Here is a 20797-nt window from a genome sequence, read left to right as displayed (position 1 = left end):
GTCCTTGCTCTGACTGCTAAACCTTCATAATTCACCTTTTTTTACACAAAGAATCCAGAATAATTTGTAGGGCCAGGAATACCCAATGATCCTTGGAATGCTGTTAGTCTTTTTGGAGGGACATTTGATTATGTATTTACTCCTTTCAAAGGGAACACCTTTCATCATTTTGAGAGACTGAAAGCACATTTTATTAAGGTAACATAACTTTTTTTAAACTGAATTGATCGATTTTAAAAACTTGCCATTGTAGGCTCCTTAATGCTATCTGTTGATTAAATGCAGCTTTGATATTTGAGGGACCTTTTAAAGAGCTTGTGAGCTTTTGTAAGCCTCATTTCCGCATTTTCTATCCGAGCACTTACCCACTCTATCAGATTTCTTTCTCCTTAACTAGATGCTAGCACCTGGAACCATGGCTTATTATTCACCTTGCCTCCCAGAACCTATCATTTGATAGGTATGGATGAGACGAAAAAGGAGATAAAGAAAGAACGGGAACTCTGAATAAGTCCATTACTTTCTTGCTTCCCTTTAAGGAGTTGAAGTCCCTGCACTTCCTGCTTTAAGACTATGAAAGGTAGTAAATATTTTAGGAAATGGCATCCACAATTTTCTGAATATGACAAATCGTATATTTTCCCAACCTTGTTACTTTATTGTAGGGTTTTCAACCTTGGCACCATTGACATTTTGAGCAGGATGAGTCTTTGTTGTGGGGACTGCCCTGTGCATTGTAGAATATTTAGCAGGATCCTTGTCTCTACCCACTAGATAGTAGCACACACACCCTGGTTGTAACAACCGAAAACATCTTCAGATTTTGTCAGGAGTTCCCCGAGGACAAAACCACCTCTGGTTGAGGCCACTGCTCTACAGGAGCTCATGTCTGAGATAGAGAAACCACCAGTAACAGAAATTTGGAGTTAAAAGATAACTTAGAAATCATCTAGCATGCCATCTTCCCTGGTCCTCCCCATCCACATTCTCAGTCCAGCACATACCACCACATACTACCTAAACAAAGTATGACACAGGGGAGTCAGCGGAAACAAAAAAGAAAAATCACAAGTATGTGAGGTAATACTGTGTTAGGATTGTGTACATATTTAAATTTGTTTATGGATCGTGAAAGTGTGTACTTTCAAGCAATTCAAAAATGAGAAAATATAAGCTTATAGAAATAGATATGTGAGGGGATATGGATTCCTATCAGAGAAGAGCTAATGCCCAGGACCACTAAAAGGAATGTAGAATATATACTGAACATTCTTCAGCTTAAAAAGAATAGAGCAAACTCATTAGAAAATGGCTGGATTCCTGGCACAGTCCTGTGGGAACTGTACAGGCTTCATATTAGGCTATTTTAAGTGCATATATCTAAAAAGAGATGCACAAGGGTATTTAAAGTAACAATAATTTGCCTTTTTAAAAAATCTGGCTTTTTATATCTAGATAATAGAGATAATGGCCTGTCCGATGAGATATTTCTACTGTAGGCTAAGTTATGTTTTATAAGGGCGTTCTGTATCTTACTAAGAATTCTCACATAAAGGTAAGGACACCAAATTAAATATTAGCTGCTTGTGGTTATTTTAAGATTCATCCCAATAACCAAGAGAATTTAGTTCTCACACTTTGTACCTTTTGATTACAAACAGCTTTAAACAGGCTTATGTTGTACTTCATCTAAAATTATAGAGGTTTGGCAGACTGAGACGCTTTGTGACTGAAATTAGGCAATTCAGAGTTTCTCATGCATGTAAGCTGCTTTTTGTTTTGAGCCCTAACATTCTTAGTCTATCTTTTTAACGATTCTGCTGGAAGGACTGTCCTAAGTGAGGGCACAAGAGAAAATGACAGTATACTGAGATGCCTGGTCTATTCAATACCTGCTATTTGAGGTAGAGTAAAATCTATCTAATGGCTTCCAGTTGATAGTATAATATTTAGATTCACTGATGTTCTGTTCTTGTTTTTATTTGGTTTGATTAAGCATAATACAGTCATATCTGAACTTGCACAGCAAGAATATTTTAGGAAAGTTGGGGTGAATCCATTTTTAATAAATCAGGTAATAGAAAAAGTCTCAGGAGAACTTGTCAGTTGGATTTATTTTAATGTTCTGGTCACTACTTATCTTTAATAGCTGTAATGATCACAACAATGGTCTGATTTATCTCTTTTTATAAACTGGGTTTTAAAAAAATTCTATTTTCATCTACCTAAATGTGACAACCCTATTCTCAGTGAAAAACTTTCAACCATGTGTATTGTTGAGAATTCATAACTGAAAACCTACCGCTCTGTTTTTAGTGTTTGAAATCCCTTGGCAGGGAGTCATTTTTCTCAGAACAGATCTTTTAGAGGACCTCAAGAAGTTAATTATTCTGGCAAGAAGTCCTTTTTGAACTTTCTGAATCATTGCAATATTATGCTTATTTATCTAAAAAATGTCAGATGTCTTGGCACAGTTTTGAAGCAGAAAGGGACTTTCCCTCTTCTTTATGTGATCCATAATCATAATGTGTGGGAGTTTTATGAAATTTCTTCTGTTACACTGAAATGCTTAGCTTTTCATACCATACGTACTGCTCAATGAAAACAGGCTCTGTATATGTCTGTATATGTTTAAATGAAATGAAAAAGAAAAGTGAAATCCAAGAAATTCCTTAAGTTTGCAGTAGTGATTATTTTGGGCCATGTACATGTGTTCCAAAAGATCCCTTTTTAGTTAGTTGGAATTTTGAACAGAGCTTCCCATAGGAACAATAGTATATGTCATGGTACAGCTTGCAGGCTGGTCTTCAAAGCTTACTTAACCCATCATGTAACTAAAGTGCTTTGCAGTTCAAGGGACAATGATGTGTAGCATATCAAAACACAGTTTCTGCAACCTCTTTCAATGGTTGGAATTAAATAAAATTGAAAAGTAAAAACATGAATACGGAATGAATTTTATTTCTCTTAAAAGGTGGGTTTTGAAGAAAAATAGGTTGAAAGAGACTCGGTATATGGATGAAGAGCCCCAGGGGAACCTGAAGACGTGCTACTTATTAGTTAGGGCATTTTAGGCAAGTAACTCAACCTCTCCAGTCTCAGTTTCTTCACATATCATGGGGTAGTTGTGAGGATCAGAGCAGTTGAGCACAGAAGGTGCTTTGAAACTGTACCGTTCTATACAAATATGTAAAATAGAAATTCTCGTTCTTCCTTTAATTCTGAAAATCCTGTGAACTTTCTTTTTCTTGATATATGCACACCAGCAGGATCAATTCTAAGCTTAACAGCAATTAATAAGATCCCATTTAGCTCACAAATAACAATCAATGCATGTTATTTTGACCCAGAAGGCAATGTGACTTTTTTTGACAGTCGATTGAAACTTCCAAAGTAATCTCCCTCTCCTTCTGCTGTCTCTCCCTCTTTCATATTTTAGTCTCCAAATCTCTCCGGTTCTTTCCTTGTCTGACTGTCCATGTCTGTCTTAATCCCCTTCTCAGGTCTCAGGTTACACAGCAGGGCTCACACTCTAGAGCCTGGCCTCCCTGTGACCCTGGCCTCTCTCTGACCTTGTGCCTCTGGGTTCAGCCCTGCACGCTGCTGGCCTGCAGTTGATCAACTCAGACCCTGGCTGCTCTTCTGCTCAAAGTGTCACTCACTAAGACCAAAGAGGCAGCCTGTACAGAGGGCCCACAGCCTCCCAGTGGTGCTTTTGATATGACTGGCCCTTTGGGTACTGATGCTTGGAGTAAAACTAGAAATACCGTGGGCCTAATTCCCTAAACCCAAGGGGCTTTTCTGGTTGAAGTAGTGTTAGGAAAGGAAAGGAGGATTCAGTGGCCAGAGCAGGTCGAAGCTTTCCCTTTCTCTGCTTTGTTCATTGGGGCAGGAATTGGTACTACTTGTCTACAGGTAAAATTCACAATAATCCCCCAAATTAAGAGATAACTCATAAGGGGCTTATCAAGTTATTTTTTGTGTCAAACTCAGTTGTAATGTTTAAGGAGCAATCCGAATAATATAATTTAATGTTGGAAGACCCCTTAGAGATCAGGAATTACAGGTTACTCTTTTCAGAGATGAGGAAGCTTAAGCTGGACAGGTTGATTTGCCAATGTCTCCTGCCTTCCAGTCCTGAGTCCTTTCATAGGATGTCTTTAAACTCTCCACACAGGTATCACCACTCCTGTTTCTGTGTGTAAGGTTGGCACATTGTGTGCTGAGACCTTTGTACCTGCCTAACAGTCTCCATGTCCAGAAATGAAGTTGAAGGCAGCCATTTTCTGTTGTCTCCACTTCTGATTCCCCCCTCCCACCACAGGGAGAATTCGTAATATTTATTAAGGAAGGCAATTTGTAGGAACTGTGAAGAAAACAAGTAATGACACAGTTCCCTCTTCTTTGAAGCTTACAATAGTGAATTATGCTGTATCATTAGAAGGAGTGCACTCTGGACAATGCAATGCTCACTGAATCAAGTGTTAGGGTGCTGGGTTCCATTCTTGTTTTCTTGTTTCTTCTACAGATTCTCATTAAGATAAGGTCAGTTAATTCTTGGGACTCTATTTTCTTGTGTGTAAAATGTGAAGATCGAACTCTGAAGCTGTCATCATATATGTACATTTTGTGAATCACAGCCTCAGTTTATATATGTATGTATATATTTATTTATTTTTATGTTTATCATCAGGCCTTTGATCCCTACTACTTTTTTCTTTTTATTTCAAGAAATTCTTGGCCAAGCTATAGTAGCTAATTAATTTATTGGCTGATGTGATAGGCACCTTAGCAATTCATAGAATCATAGCTTAGAAAGAGTCTGAAGATATACAATGATCAGAATATATAATGGACAGAATTACATCCCAGACTTATGTTGGATGCTAATAATTGCCAATAATTTGGATTAGTATAAACCACATTAGTTTTGTCTAAATAAAATACAACTGCTTTTTGCCTCCTTCTGTTCCCTAATTGTGAAAATTTTGTCTTTGAGAGTTTTGTATGTTTTGTTGGAATTTTACTGATCTGTCTTCCCTCACGCTCCATGTTCTTCCCAATAGTCTAAGTAGCTCTTGTCTATAAAATGGTCACAATATGGGAGTTCATCTCCGGCTGTTGGATAAGTCATCCAGTTGCAGGGTAAACCTATGATTAAGGAGGTAGGATGCTTTTGTAATGGCAAGAACATGGACTATGCACAACTAGATTTATGTTACCTGCCAGCATACCTTGCACTAGTGTTAAGCAAGTTACTTAACCCCTCAAAATCTCAGTACTTCATCTGCAAAATGGTAATGATGATGATGATGATGCATATATCAAATGATGGATGAGAACATTTATCTTTTCTGGAGGAACTGACAGAAAAGTTTGTACTCAATGAAAATTAGCACGTGCCTCTTGCCCTGATATCCAGGCAGCATTCATAAAGTAGGAACAAAATTGTAGCCGTCACAGTTTTGTTGCAGTGTCTAAGGTTTCTATGAGGGACAAGACAAGGCAGTGAGCAGGCAGGATTCAGTAGGAGTAGCCTGGGGTTGTGGCTCTCAGAGCCAAAGAGCCAAGGTTCAGCTCTACCACATTTGTCATCTTGGAAAAGTCACTGACCTTTTGATGCCTCAGTTTCCTTATCTGTAAACAAAGGCTAATAGTCCTTACCTCATCAGATCTTTGGAGAATGAGTACCTTAATTTGTGGAAAGTCCTTAGGCTAGCACCGGCACATAGCTACTCTCTGAGTTTGCTCTAGTCAGTTACAACAGGATTTATTTTGTTATTAGAGTTTGATGCAGATTGTTTTTAAAAATTACATGGAACTACTGTAAGCTTTATAAAGAAAACATTTTCAGCTATGGAGGCTGTTGTTTCTGAAGAGTACTTGGCCAACTTCTATTATTTTTTTCTTCTTTTATATATATATATTTTTTGTTTTGTTTTGTTTTGTTTTTGTTTTTGTTCTGTGTTTTTGTTTCTTTTTGTTGTTATTGTTCTTTTCCAACTTCTTTAATAGGAGATAGCTTTGCTTGTAGAAGACTGTACCAGAGGCTTTAATCTCTTGCATTCTCCCTGCATGTCCACTCTGCATGGCTTTTATTTGAATGAGGAGCAGTTGAAGTCATTGACTTGGGTACAGGCCAGGCCATCATTACTGCAGGCATATATTACTTTTCTAGACTCGGGTCATGAGCAGGATGATGAAGGTCAGACGTACAGGGAAGGTATGATTTTAGGCAACCTGCATGAAAGATGTGTTTGCCTTCTTTATCATATTCATGCTCATAGTTCAGAATCTTATTTAGCATCTTATTAATGTGTTCTCTTTTACCATTCAACCTTTGTGCCTTGGATTGTCATTTTGCTTTTTCTCTGGTTAGACTAATACTGTTTTGTTGTGTGGCTTTCTTCACAGTTGTTTCTTTGTTGAAAATCATCCTTTTGCTTCAGTTAAAAAATATTTATTTAATGCATGTAGAATTTATTAATAAAGCTATAGGGAAGTGGATGTGGCTCGAGCAGTTGAGCATTCCCCTACCACATGGTTTGGTTCCTGGTGCCTCCTAAAAAAGACAAGCAAGACAGCAAGTTGACATGACAGGCTTGCTTGAGCTGATACAACAAAGTGACAATGCAACAAGATGACACAATGAAGAGACAACGAGCAAATACAGTGAGAGACACAACCAGAGAGGAGCGGAGGTGGCTCAAGCCATTGGGCACCTCCCTCCTATGTGGGAGGTCCCAGGTTTGGTTTCCGATGCCTCCTAAAAAGAAGAGAAGCACATAACGAACTGACAAAGAGAGCAAACAATATACAGTGAGTGCAAACAATGGGGGGGGGAATTAAATAAATAAAATCTTTAAAAAAAAATTTTTTTTAATGTTTTAGTTTTCAATAGGTGCTACATAGATACGGCATTTGAGGCTTAGTCAGTCTAATTTATATTATCTGTTTTCTTTGTAAATAAAATAACTCCATGGAGAACATTGAAGTAGCAAGTGAAAGTATGCTTCCCTCGGTAATAGCTGTAGGGAACTCACTTTTTTCTCTGCTATGCTTCTGTGTTTGGGGCTTGGAGAACTATTTTTGTTGATTTGGAAAAGCAATGGAATTTTGTCATTTTCCTGAAACTCCATACCTTCACCTTTTCCTGAAATATTTCTTTCAAAGTTCTGTTTTGCTTTTTAAGAGGTTTCATCATTTAAAAAGTGAAGGGTTAGTTTAGGCCTTCTTTTGATTATTTATTGGCTTTATAAAAGAAAAGACTTTGTCAGAGGAAGATACAGACAAAGATGTTGTCTTGGAGAATCATATGACTATTAGTATGAAACTTAGGGTGGTGATTTGTTAGCATGAGCTGTTAAGATTTTTTGTTCCAATGTCTGAAAAAAAGATGTGGCTTTAGACTCTTTTATGCCTTGTGACTGAGGGTAAAAGATATGTTCTCCAGCTTTAAACTTCATTCTGACCTCTGTTCTCTAACTGGGGATTGTCTGTGGTTTTAGTAACTCCCATTGCGAAAGAGAAACTGATTTCTAGTTGGTTTTGCCTACTGCTAAATTGTGAGAGTCATGTATTTTATTTATTTATTTATTTTTAAAGATTTATTTATTCACTTATTTCTCTCCCCTTCCCTCCCCCAGTTGTCTGCTCTCTGTGTCCACTCCCTGTGCGCTCTTCTGTGACCGTTTCTATCCTTATCAGCGGCGCAGGAAATCTGTGTTTCTTTTTGTTGCATCATCTTGTTGTGTCAGCTCTCTGTGTGTGCGGCAGCATTCCTGGGCAGGCTGCACTTTCTTCCACGCAGGGTGTTTGTCCTTACGGGGCGCACTGCTTGCGCGTGGGGCTCCCCTACACAGGGGACACCCCTGCGTGGCAGGGCACTCCTTGCGTGCATCAGCACTGCACATGGGCCAGCTCCACACAGGTCAAGGAGGCCCGGGGTTTGAACCGCGGACCTCCCATGTGGTAGACGGACGCCCTAACCACTGGGCCAAGTCTGCTTCCCTCGTTTAAACTTAACTTCTGTATTCTCAAATTGAAAACAGTGATTGTGAATTAGAATTCTTGGAAATATGCTTCTTCCCTAATATGTCATAAAGTTTGAGTGCTACATATACTCCCCTCTCCATTTTTAATGTTGATTTAGTGGAGATAAAAGATGGATAATAACTGTGTTGTAATGAGCCTAAGCCCTCTCCCCAGTGACTGTATCTAGATACGTTATGGTACCGCTCTACTCTTTTTGTAGAATCCACCATCAGGTCATTGAGAGTTAAGTGCCTTTTTTTTTCAAGAAGGTACCAGGGATTGAACCCAGGACGTTTTACATGGGAAGCAGGCACTCAACCACTGAGCTATATCCGCTCCCTAATGAGAGCTGATTTTTTCGATTGTTTGTTTATTTTTAGAAGGTACCGGGATCGAACCTGGAACCTCCTACGTGAGAAACAGGAGCTTAACCCCTTCAGCTACATCCACTCCCTTGATGTGCCTTTTAATATGTGAGGTTCTGAGATCATTATGTATGATTTGTATGCAAAATGTTTGTGCTGTTCCCCAAATCACCTTTTGCGTCCTTCTTCAGAAGACATTGAAAGAGAAAGCTGTGCCTTTAGTGTCATGATGTTCTTTATATAACCTAGTTTAAAATATATATGCTTTTGACTTTTATGGAAGATATTGAAAATTTTGAGAAATATAAAGAAAGTAAATATCACTTATATTTCTACCACCCATAGAGAAACTGAAGTTAAAATTTTGAGATTTTTACTGCCAGAAAAAAGTTCTATGCATTTGTATAGATATATAGATATATACTTATTCTTTTTCGAGACTATATAAATCATTTCGAAACATGCCTTTTTAATATAACAATGCATGTGAGATCACTTTCCCCATCCCAAAATATTCTTTGAAATTATAATTTTAAATGGCTACATTTTTGCATCCATTATAGTTTGGCCCTGAAAAGAGTTAAAGATGTGCCAAGGATAAAAGTCCATTTTGGGGGTGGTGTTTTCCTTACTAATTTGAAACATTATTGGTTCATAAAAGTAATTGTGAACATGCTAGTTCTGTGCTTTATTCAAGATAGCAAAAATGACTTAACAATAAGTAGATCTATGTTTCTGTAACAGCACAAACATTTATTCTAATTACATGATCCTCGTTATGGCAATAACTATTCAGAATAATTCATTTTTAATTAGCTACTTAAAGCTAATTAAGCTAGTGAAATTCTCAAAAATCAAATTATGCCATGAAAAAAGTAACTTTGAAACTGTTCTTCCCTTTAACTTTTTTTTTTTTTACAAAAATATGGAACGATTCACAAATATGTGTGTCATCTTTGTGCAGGGACCATGCTAATCTTCTGTGTATTGTTCCAGTTTTAGTATATGTGCATGCAGAAGTGAACACCCCTTTATATTTGAAGATTAAATTTTTTTGCAATTGAATTTGGCTTTATCTGCCATAATCAATCAGTGCCATCAACAATGCTGTCATTTCGAGGTGAACTCAATTCCCTCTGAGTTGCCAGACAGTATCAAGACTAGAAAGGCTGCCAGGTCAGGAAAACTAAGCCAGATGGTCCCCATGTGGTGGGTGCCAAGTGCCCAGCCGCAAAAGATGCTACACCTGACAGACTGTGGACAACAGCAAATGTCATGGGATTGCTCACCCTTGCCTGGAGAGAAAAGAAGCTCTTCCCTTCTGCTGGTGTATTTTGAAACCACTTTTTCAGGCCCTCTTATTTGGTTTAGCAAGTATTAGGGCAGTTGACCTCTAATGGCAGCAGAGGAGGAGGTGGTAGCAGTAGTTGGAATTAAGTTGGCAACCACTGTGGCTGTCTCATGAAATCCACATTCTGGCATCTCACTGCCTTTCAAAGAGATCTGGGGTAAGTTATTTGACCTTGTGTCATTTTGGTTTACTTGGCTCTTAAAGGGGGGTAGTAATTAAACCAAATGGAACCATCAGTCAGTACATGTTAGTGGTGGTTCTCAGTTTGAAAATTGAAACCTAGAATCACAGAGCCATTTCTAAATATCACTCTAGGATTGACTATGTAGTGACAGTATTGTGGCTTGTCCTTGACACAACGGATTTGCTTTGGGAACAGAACAGGCCTGAGAGCCATGTGTCCCGAGTGTTTGTATCTGCCTAGCCATTTAGGGGCAGTATCACTTTGGGCATATTTTTTAACCTCTTTGAACCTCATCTATAAAAATTATCATAAATTGTTTTAAAAATAAATGAGAACTTGTATTTTATAAGTTTCTGATACGGAATAAGCCCTCACTAGATGTTAATTCCTTTGAAAGCTGTTTATCCAGTGATGGTGATAGATTAGTTCTGAGCTGTCGTACCACTGTATTGGTTTGTTTGTCTTGGTCATCAGGCTTCTATGCTAACTGTAGCTCTGGAACAAAATCACTTCCCTTTCTGAATTCAACCTCACATATTAAGCTACACTTAAAAAATACAAAGGTTTGAAAAAAGATGCCCCAAAATATAATGCATTAAAGCTAAAAGTGCTGTTCTGGGAACTTTTTTTCTTTCTCAGAATAGTATATATAGGTAGTTCAGAGCTAGTGTGGTACCTCAACAGACAAAGGTCTTCCATCTAGTTTCTCTGCCATCCTTAGTGAGTTGTCCTCTTCACAGTCAGAGACAGCACACCATGCCTCATTTTCAGCCCAAGAGAAAGGGGATGATCTAGGAGTTGTACATACTTGCATCCTATTAGCCAGAACAGAGCCATAGGACTGCAGCTAATTGCAAGGGAACCTGAGAAATGAAACCTTCAACCTACTAAAGCTTCTGTTACTATAGAACAGGGGTCTGCAAACAATGTTCTGTGGCCAAATCAACTAGCCATCTGTATTTGTAGATAAGGTTGTATTGGAACACAGCCATGTCCATTCATTTACAAATTGTCTGTGGCCACTTCATGTTACTGTGAAAGGGTTGGTTAGTTGCTACAAAGCCTAAAATATTTGCTGTCTGGCCCTTTATAGAGAAGTAATTTGCTAACTTCTGTTACAGAAGAAGTAGAAATGGATATTTGGAGAGGAACTAGTAGTCTCTGCCACTGTAAGGGACCTGGTAAGCAGCATGAGCCACTGCTTTGGAAATGCAGTGTTAGGACTTTGTACTTAAGAAGACTAGGGGCAGTGGGGTGGGGGTGGGTTGATTTGCAGGTGGAAGAAGTAATGTTTAGGGATAGATTTAAGGAGCCAGACATGACATAGCCTCAGAGGTGAAGGGTAGAAACAGTCGCTTACTAAAATGACCTTCCATCTTTAAAATGAAACATAACTCAAGTACTTTTTCCCCATCCTTTCTTAAAAATGGGAAAACAACAAAACAACATTGTTATTTTATTTTTCTCCCCCTTCTACTCCCCATAAATGGGCTTAAGAGTCAGTTTTTGCATAAAAGTTATAGAAAAAAGAATTGAAATGTTAAGGCAGTTTGTTATAGTTTAGTTTAAGAGCTAATACTGTTCAGAAAGCTGAAGAAGGGAAAAATATTAGTGATGCTTGAATATTTATAGCTAAAAAATTAATGAAACATAAATCTTGTGTTGTACAATCCTATTGGATTATTTCTTATTTCTCCTCTTTGGTGGTCTTCTACCGTCTGGAAAGCAGTAAGTTAAACCTGAATTTATGATCTTCTCTTTCCTTTCTTTTGTGTTCTCCAGTTCTGGTAGTGGCAGTACTATTTTTCCTACTATAGAGGCTCCGAATTCAAGCTAATTTTTTATTCCTTCCTGTAGCCCACCTCTCTTAGTTTGCCAGGGCTACTGTAGCAAAGTAACACAGACTAGTTGACTTAAACAAAACGAGTTTATTTTCTTATGTTTTTGGAGGGTATACGTCCAAAATCAAGGTGTTGGCAGGATCATGCTTTCTCTGATATCTTCAGCATCTGGTGGTGGCTTGCCAGCAGTCTGTAGCAGTCTTGACCTCTTTCATTTGACTGTCTCTCATTCTGTATACTACTGACCATATCCAAATCCCTTTTGGATTAAGGCCCACCATAATTCAGTTTTGCCTCACATTAAAAATGTCTTCAAAAGATCCCATTTACAAATAAGTTTACATCCACAGGATTTAAGGTTAGGATTTCAATGTGTCTTTGTGGAGAACATGATTCAATCCATAATACCACTGCTAGATACCCATTTAATGGCCAAGCCAAGTTAATTCTATCTGTTCTGTCTTGCTTTTGACTCTTTTTTTTTGTTGTTGTTAAAGATGTATTTATTTCTTAATCGCCCCCTCCCCCCCGCCCCTTCTCCTCCTTCCTCTCACCCTGCTGTTTTTGCTGTCTGTGTTGTCTTCTCTTCTCATTTTTTCTCCCCTAGGATTCACCAGGATTTGATCCTGGAGACCTCTGATGGGGAGAGAGGTTCCCTGTCAGTTGCGCCCCCTCAGGTTCCTGGTTTGTGCTGCGCTTTACCTTGACTCTCCCCTTGTCTCTCTTTTGATAGTTATCATCTTGGTGTGTGACTCACTTGCACAGGGCACTGGCTCACCACACAGGCACTGGCTTGCTGTGTGGCCATGCTTTCTCTTCTTTTTCACCAGGAGGCCCCAGGGATCGAACCCAGGTCCTCCCATATGGTAGGCAGAAGCTCTATCACTTGAGCCACATCTGTTTCCCTGCTTTTGACTCTTACTCCCACTGCTACTGCTGTAGGTCAGACCTTTATTACCCATTGCTTGGATTACTGTCTGAGCTACCTCACTGGACTTCCTGCCTTGAGTCTCAGTCCCCTTCAGACCCTCCAAAGTAACCCTCTTAAAGTGTGATTCTTATGCCACTCCCCTTTTTAAAATCTCCATTGTGTTCCCATTACGTACTAACTAAAGCCCAAGCTCCTTGGTTTGTCGCTCAAGGTCCTCCCACCCTTTGTCCCTGAGCTTCATGCCCTGTCCAGTTTTCCTTCATGATCTTAAATACACTCTGGACTCCTGCCCAACAGAAACACCTCGCACACACTCCCCCCTTCTCCATCTCCATGCATTTGCTCCTGTTGTTTCCTCAGCCTTACTCCAACCAAAGGCTTTGGGAACTGAAGACTCTGGCTGACACATGATTGGGACATCCAGTGCTGGAACCTAGGGAGGATTTCATTTCAGTACCTCTGATATGTTTTTCTCTCTGTATTTGGACCTCTTTCCCCCACCCTCAGGGTAAGATCTACCTCCTTGAATGCCAGTAGTGCTTTATTTGTGTCTCTTGCGGCACTCACCAATTTCTGTGTGGTTTTTCAGGTGCATTTCTGATCTCCTTACAGAGACTATAATGTGTTTGTGTCTCTGTGTCAGTCCAGAACTGACTGAGCTGCGCAGTCTTCACATCCATCTGCGTCCCCAGTGATTATTTTGTTGGTCATTGTTACAGTAATAGTTTGTTCAAACACTGACACAAATTTGTGTCTCTCACTAAAAATTTAACTTAACTCCCTGGAGGGATTTAGGTGGAAATGAACATACAGCTCAAATAATTGTATTGAAAATGAGTGCCAAGTAAGATCTTAAAAACCCAGAGCATTATTTACCTAGTTTCTAAGTAAAATGAAACTACATTTTCAGAGTGTTTTCTTAAGACCTTAAGCAGTATTTGAAGGCATTCATATTTGAATGTTTTAAACATTTTCTTGAAAAGCCAAGACTGAGCCAGAAATGAGGCAGTGCTTTTGGGAAGCATAAGGAGGACCATGTGGGCAGAACTCCCTCTGAGTGCAGAAGATTGGCCACCTGCAGTAAAACCACACAGTCCACTCTGCAGGGCAGAATCGGAGCATTTTCTAAATGAGGCTGTCAGAGACATACTTTACTACGCAGACGATCATCTGAAATCGCTTTCATTATACTCACAGAAGGTAGTATTTTCACAGCTTCAGCTTTCTATGGTCTGCGGTCAAATGTAAGAAACTGCTTTTAGCTTTTTGTTTTTATAGAAATGATTTACCCTATGGAGTGCCATTCCTTTTCTTCCTCTGTCTCTTTATAGCATAGAACTGGGAGACGAATCTAAAATAAGGAAATACTTGCTTATGCTGGCAAAGAATTCATGTTGTTCACTCATCTCCTATTAATTAAAACCTACTGAAGTTGGCAGTGTTGTTGAAGCAGATGGATAAGCAAGAATTTTTTTTTCCTCCTCTGAGTTGGCTCCCTCCTCTGCTCATTGTCTGCTCATTGTTTTTGCTCTCTGTTTGTTTGTTTTTTTCTTTAGGAGTCTTGGGGAACTGAACCTGGCACCTCCCATGTGTAAGGTGGGCTCTCAACTGCTTGAGCCACATCCACTCACTAGAAATTTAAATGTATGTTCAGAATTCTAGAAAGGAATTGTAGGAAAGATATTTCCTAGACAAAGTGGTAGTGTTTCACTTGTGAGTTCAAAAACTCATGCCTAAAAAGAGTGGGCATTGCCATCCCCAAATCGTCAAGATTAAGGAATGAACAAACTTAAGGTGGGAATGCAGCTATAGACTAAAGCAAACTTATTATTATTCTAATAATGGAAGAACTTGTATGGTTGATATTAAGGCAGTGGCTACCAGAGGTTCTGAGGGGAGGGAGAGGGAAAAATAGGTATTAACATTGGGCATTTTTGAGACATTGGAATTGTTCTGTATTATATTGCAATGACAGATTCAGGCCATTATACATTTTGTCAAAACCTATAAAATGGCATGGTGCAATGTGTAAACAATAATGTAAACTGTAGATCATGGTTAATAGCAGTGCTTCAATATGTGTCCATCAAGTATAACAAATGTACTACACTAATGAAAGATGTTGTTAATGGGGGAAAATGTGTGTGTGTGGGGGATGGGATATATAGGAATCCCCTATATTTTTGATGCAACATTTATGTAATCTAAAGAAATAAAGAAAAAAACAAAACAAAAAAGCTCATGCTTAAAGCATGAATACAAATAGTCCTTAAAAGCTCCCTTTCTTACAAAGGGACGTCTGACAAGTTGGGAGGAAAGGGGAAGGGTTCTCTTTCCTTGAGGTCTGTGCATTTTGCAATTATTAAAGAATAGGACAGTTTATTCTGGAATTTTCACTCAAGGTTAGATGAGCATAAAAAAACATTGCATGATAGTTACTGCTTTACCTCCTTTCTCCTAACACTACTTTTATTTACCATTCTACATCCAATATCTGGTATAGTCCTCAAAAAAACAGTAAGTGCTCAGTGCATATTTATTTGAATAAACAAATGGATTCTGGCATTTAATTGCAAGAGCTTTCTGGAAGATTAAATGGATTCTTACACAGAGTGATTTTTTAAGGGGTGAAATGTAAAGACAAAAGAAGCTTATCATTCATTCCATTCCCCCTCCTCCCCTCACCCCTGCCAGCCCCTTCCAATAATACCTCTCTGGCAGCTCTTCTGGTTTTAGTTTCAAAAAGTTGGTGAGGAGTGAAGTGTGGCCTTGTATTACTGAAAGGAAAACCCCAAAGTTGTGTAACAGTGTTTCACGGGCTCTTTCATAATAAACGTAATATTAAACACAGCCAAAGTGCTTTAGTTTTGAATTAATAACCTTATGTCTTATAGTGCTTAAATGAGGTATAGATCTAGGCTTTGTGTGTATCATAATAGGATTTTAGAAATAGAGTAAAAAGTTACACCCAGAAGGCTACTTTTGGTTGGTTTACTCTCTGATTTCTTCAAAGTTTGGCGGTTTTACCCAAATTTAGATCTTCAGCTAACTGTAGATTAAGGGTATTTGTGAGCAAACCAAAAGTAATTTATTTCCTCTAGCATTTGAGCTCATGGTGTTTATGTTCTAGGCATCTAAGGGATAAGACAGAAGAATGAGATAATTTGCAAAGTAATTAGTGGGTTCTTTTGGAGAGGCACTGTACTGTGGTGGTTAGGTGTATGAACTTGCATCATTTATACCTGCAGGTGATCCTGTACTGTCCCTCACGACTTAGTAGCATTGAGAAAATCATTCGACCCTCCAAGACTATTTCTTCATTTTGAAAATAAGGCTCCTTAATGATATAGTTTATGTTATGCTCTCAGAAGAGTGCTCCATATAGAGTTTGTACCAACGATGGTAAAGCCTATGCTTCTGAAGCAGAGACCCCAAAGTACAGCAAATTAAAGGAGGTACGACTTTATTTATTGCTCATATAAAGTGGTGATCACTACAGGCTTGCAAGGCTGTCAAGTTTCTCACAGAAATTATGGGCCCCAGGTTCCTTCCACCTCGTTGTTCCGCTATCCCTACACAGCAGAATCCATCTACGCAGCCAAAGCTAGTCATGGGCACATCAGTCTCAGCTTGAGGCATGGGAGAGTGTGGAGGTGGCATGCCTGTTGCCTTTAGGGCCGGACCCAGAAGAGGAGTCCACCCATATTGCATTGGGCAGAATTAAATCACACAGGCACATCTGGCTGCCACAGAGTCTGGGAAGTGTAATTTCTAGATGGGCAGCCATGTATCAGTTACAACTTATTCAATATGGAATAATAGTAGGGTTTAACTATCCTTGTTCTAGGAGAAGAGGAAGCAAAGAGCTGCTGCAGTACAGAATTTGTCTTCCGTAGGTGATAGTGTTTTGTTTTGTTTTTAAAGTGGTAAACCTCAAATCTTGGTAAATTTTAAGGGAGAATAGAAAGTTGGAGGGTGGGGGGATGGTAAAAAAGCAATAGGAGGAGTGGAAATACGGTAAAAGAAAGGAATGTTGATTAGCCCTGCTCTTCTTTCCTCTCAGCCAGCCACTAACAAGAAAGACCTGTTCAGTAAATTAAATGTAACTCCTTATCAGACCTGTCAAGGACAAAGTACACTGGGGTCTAAAAGAAGCTTTTTCTAGGAGTGTGGTAGTTACTTCAAAGCATAGAATGAAAGCAGAGAAGAGGACAATTGCACAGGAAAAACATTTGTCTTGGTTTTTGTCTTTAAAAGATATACTTTATGCGATGTAAGGAAGAAAATTACATAAATACTCATTGAGTGCATCTCTGATTTATCACTATTGCCAAAGGCAAAACAAAGGCAACATACTAGTTTCTACATTTAAAAGAAAGTACTTCAGGTAAAAATTAACTACCAAGTAAGCAACTTTTCTCAACAGAATAAATGGACAGATCGTTAAGGACAGCCAAGCTGTGGATAAAGATGCTTGTAAAAATTACCTCCCAGTTATTTTATTCTTGTGTATTTAGTAGTTGCTAAAACAATTAGAAGAAATGAAATTACGTCCTGAATTGCTGCATTCTGTTAAAAAAAATCTGCAGTTTTAGGCTTGCCAAAAAGGAAACACTGGACTCTTTTGTATTCAGGTAGTACTCATATGCTTGATAACTGGGTGATGTTTAAGAGGAGTCATCTGTTTTTGTTTTTTTAAGTAACCCATTGCCTGAGTGCTAAAAATAGTCGCAGTTATTTTAAACACTTGGACCAAAGTTGATAGGGAGGAAGGCAGGAATATGTTTCTCAATTTTTATTTTCACTCTGCCAAAATGGCAAAAATAATTAATAGTATATACTATGAATCAAATTTTATCTAAATATTTACTATTCTAAGGAGAAATATTTTTAAGAGATAGGATTTGTGTGTTGAACTGTCTGACTTGGTAGAGTCAAAATCCAGTATTAATTGTTTAAATTTTTGCTTTCTGGTTGCTTTTATCAAAATGATTACCACATTGTTGAAATAGAGCTTTTGATTTTTTAATTGTTTTGACTATTTTAATAGATTTTATTTTTATGTAACTTTTTTAAATTATAAAAATTGAGGGATTAAAGAATACTCAAGTGAAAAATACAGTATTCCTAAATACCCTCTTATTATTAACACTTTACATTAGTGCATTAGTGTGGTAACCTTTGTTACAACTGATGAAAGACTGTTATAATTATACTATTTACTATAGTTTATAGTTTACATCAGGTTGTATTTTTCCCCCTTATACCACCCTGTTATAAACACCTTACAATAGTATAGTACATTGGTTATAATTCATGAAAGGTCATTTTTATAATTGTGCTATTAACTATAGTCCATCGTTTATAATGGAGTTCACTGTATTGTACAGTCCTGTGTTTTATCTTTTAAGTATTCTAGTAACATATATACAGCCTAAAATTTCCCCCTTTATAACCATATTTGCATATATAATCCAATGCTGTTAATTACCTTCATAGTGATGTCCTATGGTGACCACCATCCATTTCCAAAACTTTACAATCAACCCAAATATAAATTCCACACAAATTAATCATTAACTCCCCATTCCCTACCCCCAAACCAACTCCTGGTGACCTATATTCTAGATTCTCTGACTCGATGAATTTGCTTATTCTAATTATTTCATATCCATGAGATCATACAATATTTGTCCTTTTGTGCCTGGCATATTTCACTTAACATAATGTCTTAAAGATTCATCCATGCTGTTACATGAACCAGAAATTCATTCCTTTTTTTTTTTTTATTTTTAATTTTATTTTTATTTTACCCATCCTCTTCCCTCCTCTGCCCCCCCTCCCCCCCCCCCCCCCCCCCCCCCCCCGTTGTTTGTGCTTGTTGTCTGTTCTCTAAGTCTCTTCTGCTCATTGTGTGCTCATGTTTTATTTAGGAGACACCAGGAACCAAACCCTGGACCTTCCATGTAGGAGGAAGGTGCCTAATCACTTGAACCTCTGCTGCTTGTTGTGTCTCTCATGGTGTTTTCTTCCTTATGTCTCTTCGTTATGTCATCTTTTTGCATCAATTTGCTGTGCCAGCCTTTTGTGTCTGCTTACTGTCTCACTCATATTCTTTAGGAGGCAACAGGAACTGAATCCAGGGCCTCCTATGTGGTAGGTGACTGCCCAACAGCTTCAGCTACATCCACTTCCCACTTCATTCCTTTTTAATGCCGAGTAATATTCCATTGTACATATATACCATATTTCGTTTATCCATTCATCAATTGATGGACACTTGGTTGCTTCCATCTTTTGGCAATTGTGAATAATGCCTCTTTGAACTTTGGTGTGCAAATATCTGTTCTAGTCCATGCTCTAAGTTGTTTTGGATATATACGTAGTAGTGGGATTGCTGGATCATGTGATAATTCTCTACGTAGCTTTCTGAAGAACTGCTAGTCTTCCATAGTGGCTGTCCCATTTTACATTGTCACCAGCAATGAATGAGTTGTTCTTCTTTCTCTGTATCCTCTCCAATACTTATAATAATTTTGTTGTTGTTTTTTTAATAGTAGCCATTCTAGTGGTTATGAAATGGTGTCTCATTGTGGTTTTGATTTTCATTTCCCTAAGAGCTAATGTTGTTGATCATCATTTCATGTGCTTTTTAGCCATTTGTATATCCTCTTTGGAGAAATGTCTGTTCAAGTCTTTCCCATTTTTAAATTGGGTTGTTTTGTCTTTTTATCATTGAATTGTAGAATTTCTTTATATATTCTGGATATTAAGTCCTTAGTGGATATGTGGTTTCCAAATATTTTTTCCCATTGAGTAGCCTGTCTTTTCATTTTTGTGACAAAGTCCTTTGAGGCACGAAAGTTTTTAATTTCGAGGAGGTCCCATTTATCTATTTTCTCTTTTGTTGCTTGTGCTTGGGATGTCTAAGAAACCACTGCCTAACACAAGATTCTGAAGATACTTCTCTATATTTTCTTCCAGGAACTTTATAGTCCTGGTTCTTATGTTTAGGTCTTTGATCTATTTTGAGATAATTTTTGGGTAAGGTATGAGATAGGAGTCCTCTTTCATTCTTTTCCATATGGATATGCAGTTCTGCAAGCACCATTTTTGAAGAGACTATTCTGTCCCAATTGTGTAGACTAGACAGCCTTGTCAAAAATCAAATGGCGGAGATGTGAGAATCTATTTCTGAACTCTCAATTTGATTCCATGGTCTGTCATTGTGCCAGTACCATGCTGTTTTGACCACTCTAGCTTTGTAATAAGCTTTAAAGTCAGGAAGCTTGAGTCTTGCACCTTTGTTCTTTTTCAAGGTGATTTTGGCAGTCAGGGCCCCTTACCCCTCCAAATAATTTTTTTTTTGAGGTACCAGGGTGGGAATTGAACCGTGGACCTCTTATGTGGGATGCTGGTACTCAACTACTGAGCCACATCAGCTACCCTGAGTTATTTTTTTTTCATTTGCTTGCTTGTTGTTTTGTTTTTTGTTTTTTTTTTTAGGAGGCACTGGGGAACTGAACCTGGGACCTCCTATGTGAGAAGCAGGCACTTAACTACTTGAGCCACATTTGTTCCCCAAATAAATTTGATAATTGGCATTTCCATTTCTACAATGGATGTTAAGAGTTTTGATTGGGATTGAGTTAAATCAGTAAATCATTTTGAGTAGAACTGACATCTTAACAATGCTTAATCTTCTAATCCATAAGAATAGAATGCCCTTCCATTTATTTAGATTTTCTTTGGTTTCCTGTAGCAAAGTTTTGTAGTTTTCCATTTATATAGCCTTTATATCCTTTGTTGCATTTATTCCTAGATATTTGATTTGTTTAGTTGCTATTGTAGATGGAATTTTTTATTTGATTTCCTCCTCAAGTTACTTATTACTACTGTAAAGAAACACTACTGATTTTTGTTTGTTGATCTTGTGCCCCACCACTTTGCTGCATTTGTTTACTATAGAGCTATTTATTTTTAAAAGAAATATTGTGATGAAATATCTGGAACCTGCCAAAATTTAGTTCAAAATTTCTGAAATCTTAAGAGGGTATTAAGTAGTGATGACATGTTATTATTTTATGTGGG

The 20797-nt window shown here is 38.1% G+C and overlaps 1 protein-coding gene and 1 non-coding gene across 11 annotated transcripts in view; one reads left to right on the top strand and one right to left on the bottom strand.

The window, feature by feature from the left end:
• The window catches only part of GAB1 (GRB2 associated binding protein 1), a 140832-nt gene that overhangs the window by 40435 nt on the left and 79600 nt on the right, over positions 1-20797 (top strand). The window contains exon 1 of one of the 10 annotated variants that reach the window (XM_071214513.1): positions 1732-1904. The exons of the other annotated variants lie outside the window; for them this stretch is intronic. The gene's annotated coding sequence lies outside the window, so the exon portion shown is untranslated. Of the gene's footprint in view, positions 1-1731; positions 1905-20797 lie in introns of those variants that run through there. 10 annotated transcript variants of the gene reach the window in all.
• On the bottom strand, positions 9319-9424 carry LOC111758785 (U6 spliceosomal RNA). Its single transcript, XR_002792941.1, has one exon. It is a non-coding gene; the product is annotated as a U6 spliceosomal RNA (small nuclear RNA).

Source organism: Dasypus novemcinctus, chromosome 1 (assembly GCF_030445035.2).
Source record: "Dasypus novemcinctus isolate mDasNov1 chromosome 1, mDasNov1.1.hap2, whole genome shotgun sequence".
Classification (NCBI taxonomy): domain Eukaryota; kingdom Metazoa; phylum Chordata; class Mammalia; order Cingulata; family Dasypodidae; genus Dasypus; species Dasypus novemcinctus.
Note: the sequence above shows the minus strand (reverse complement) of the source record. Positions and strands in the feature narration are given on the sequence as shown.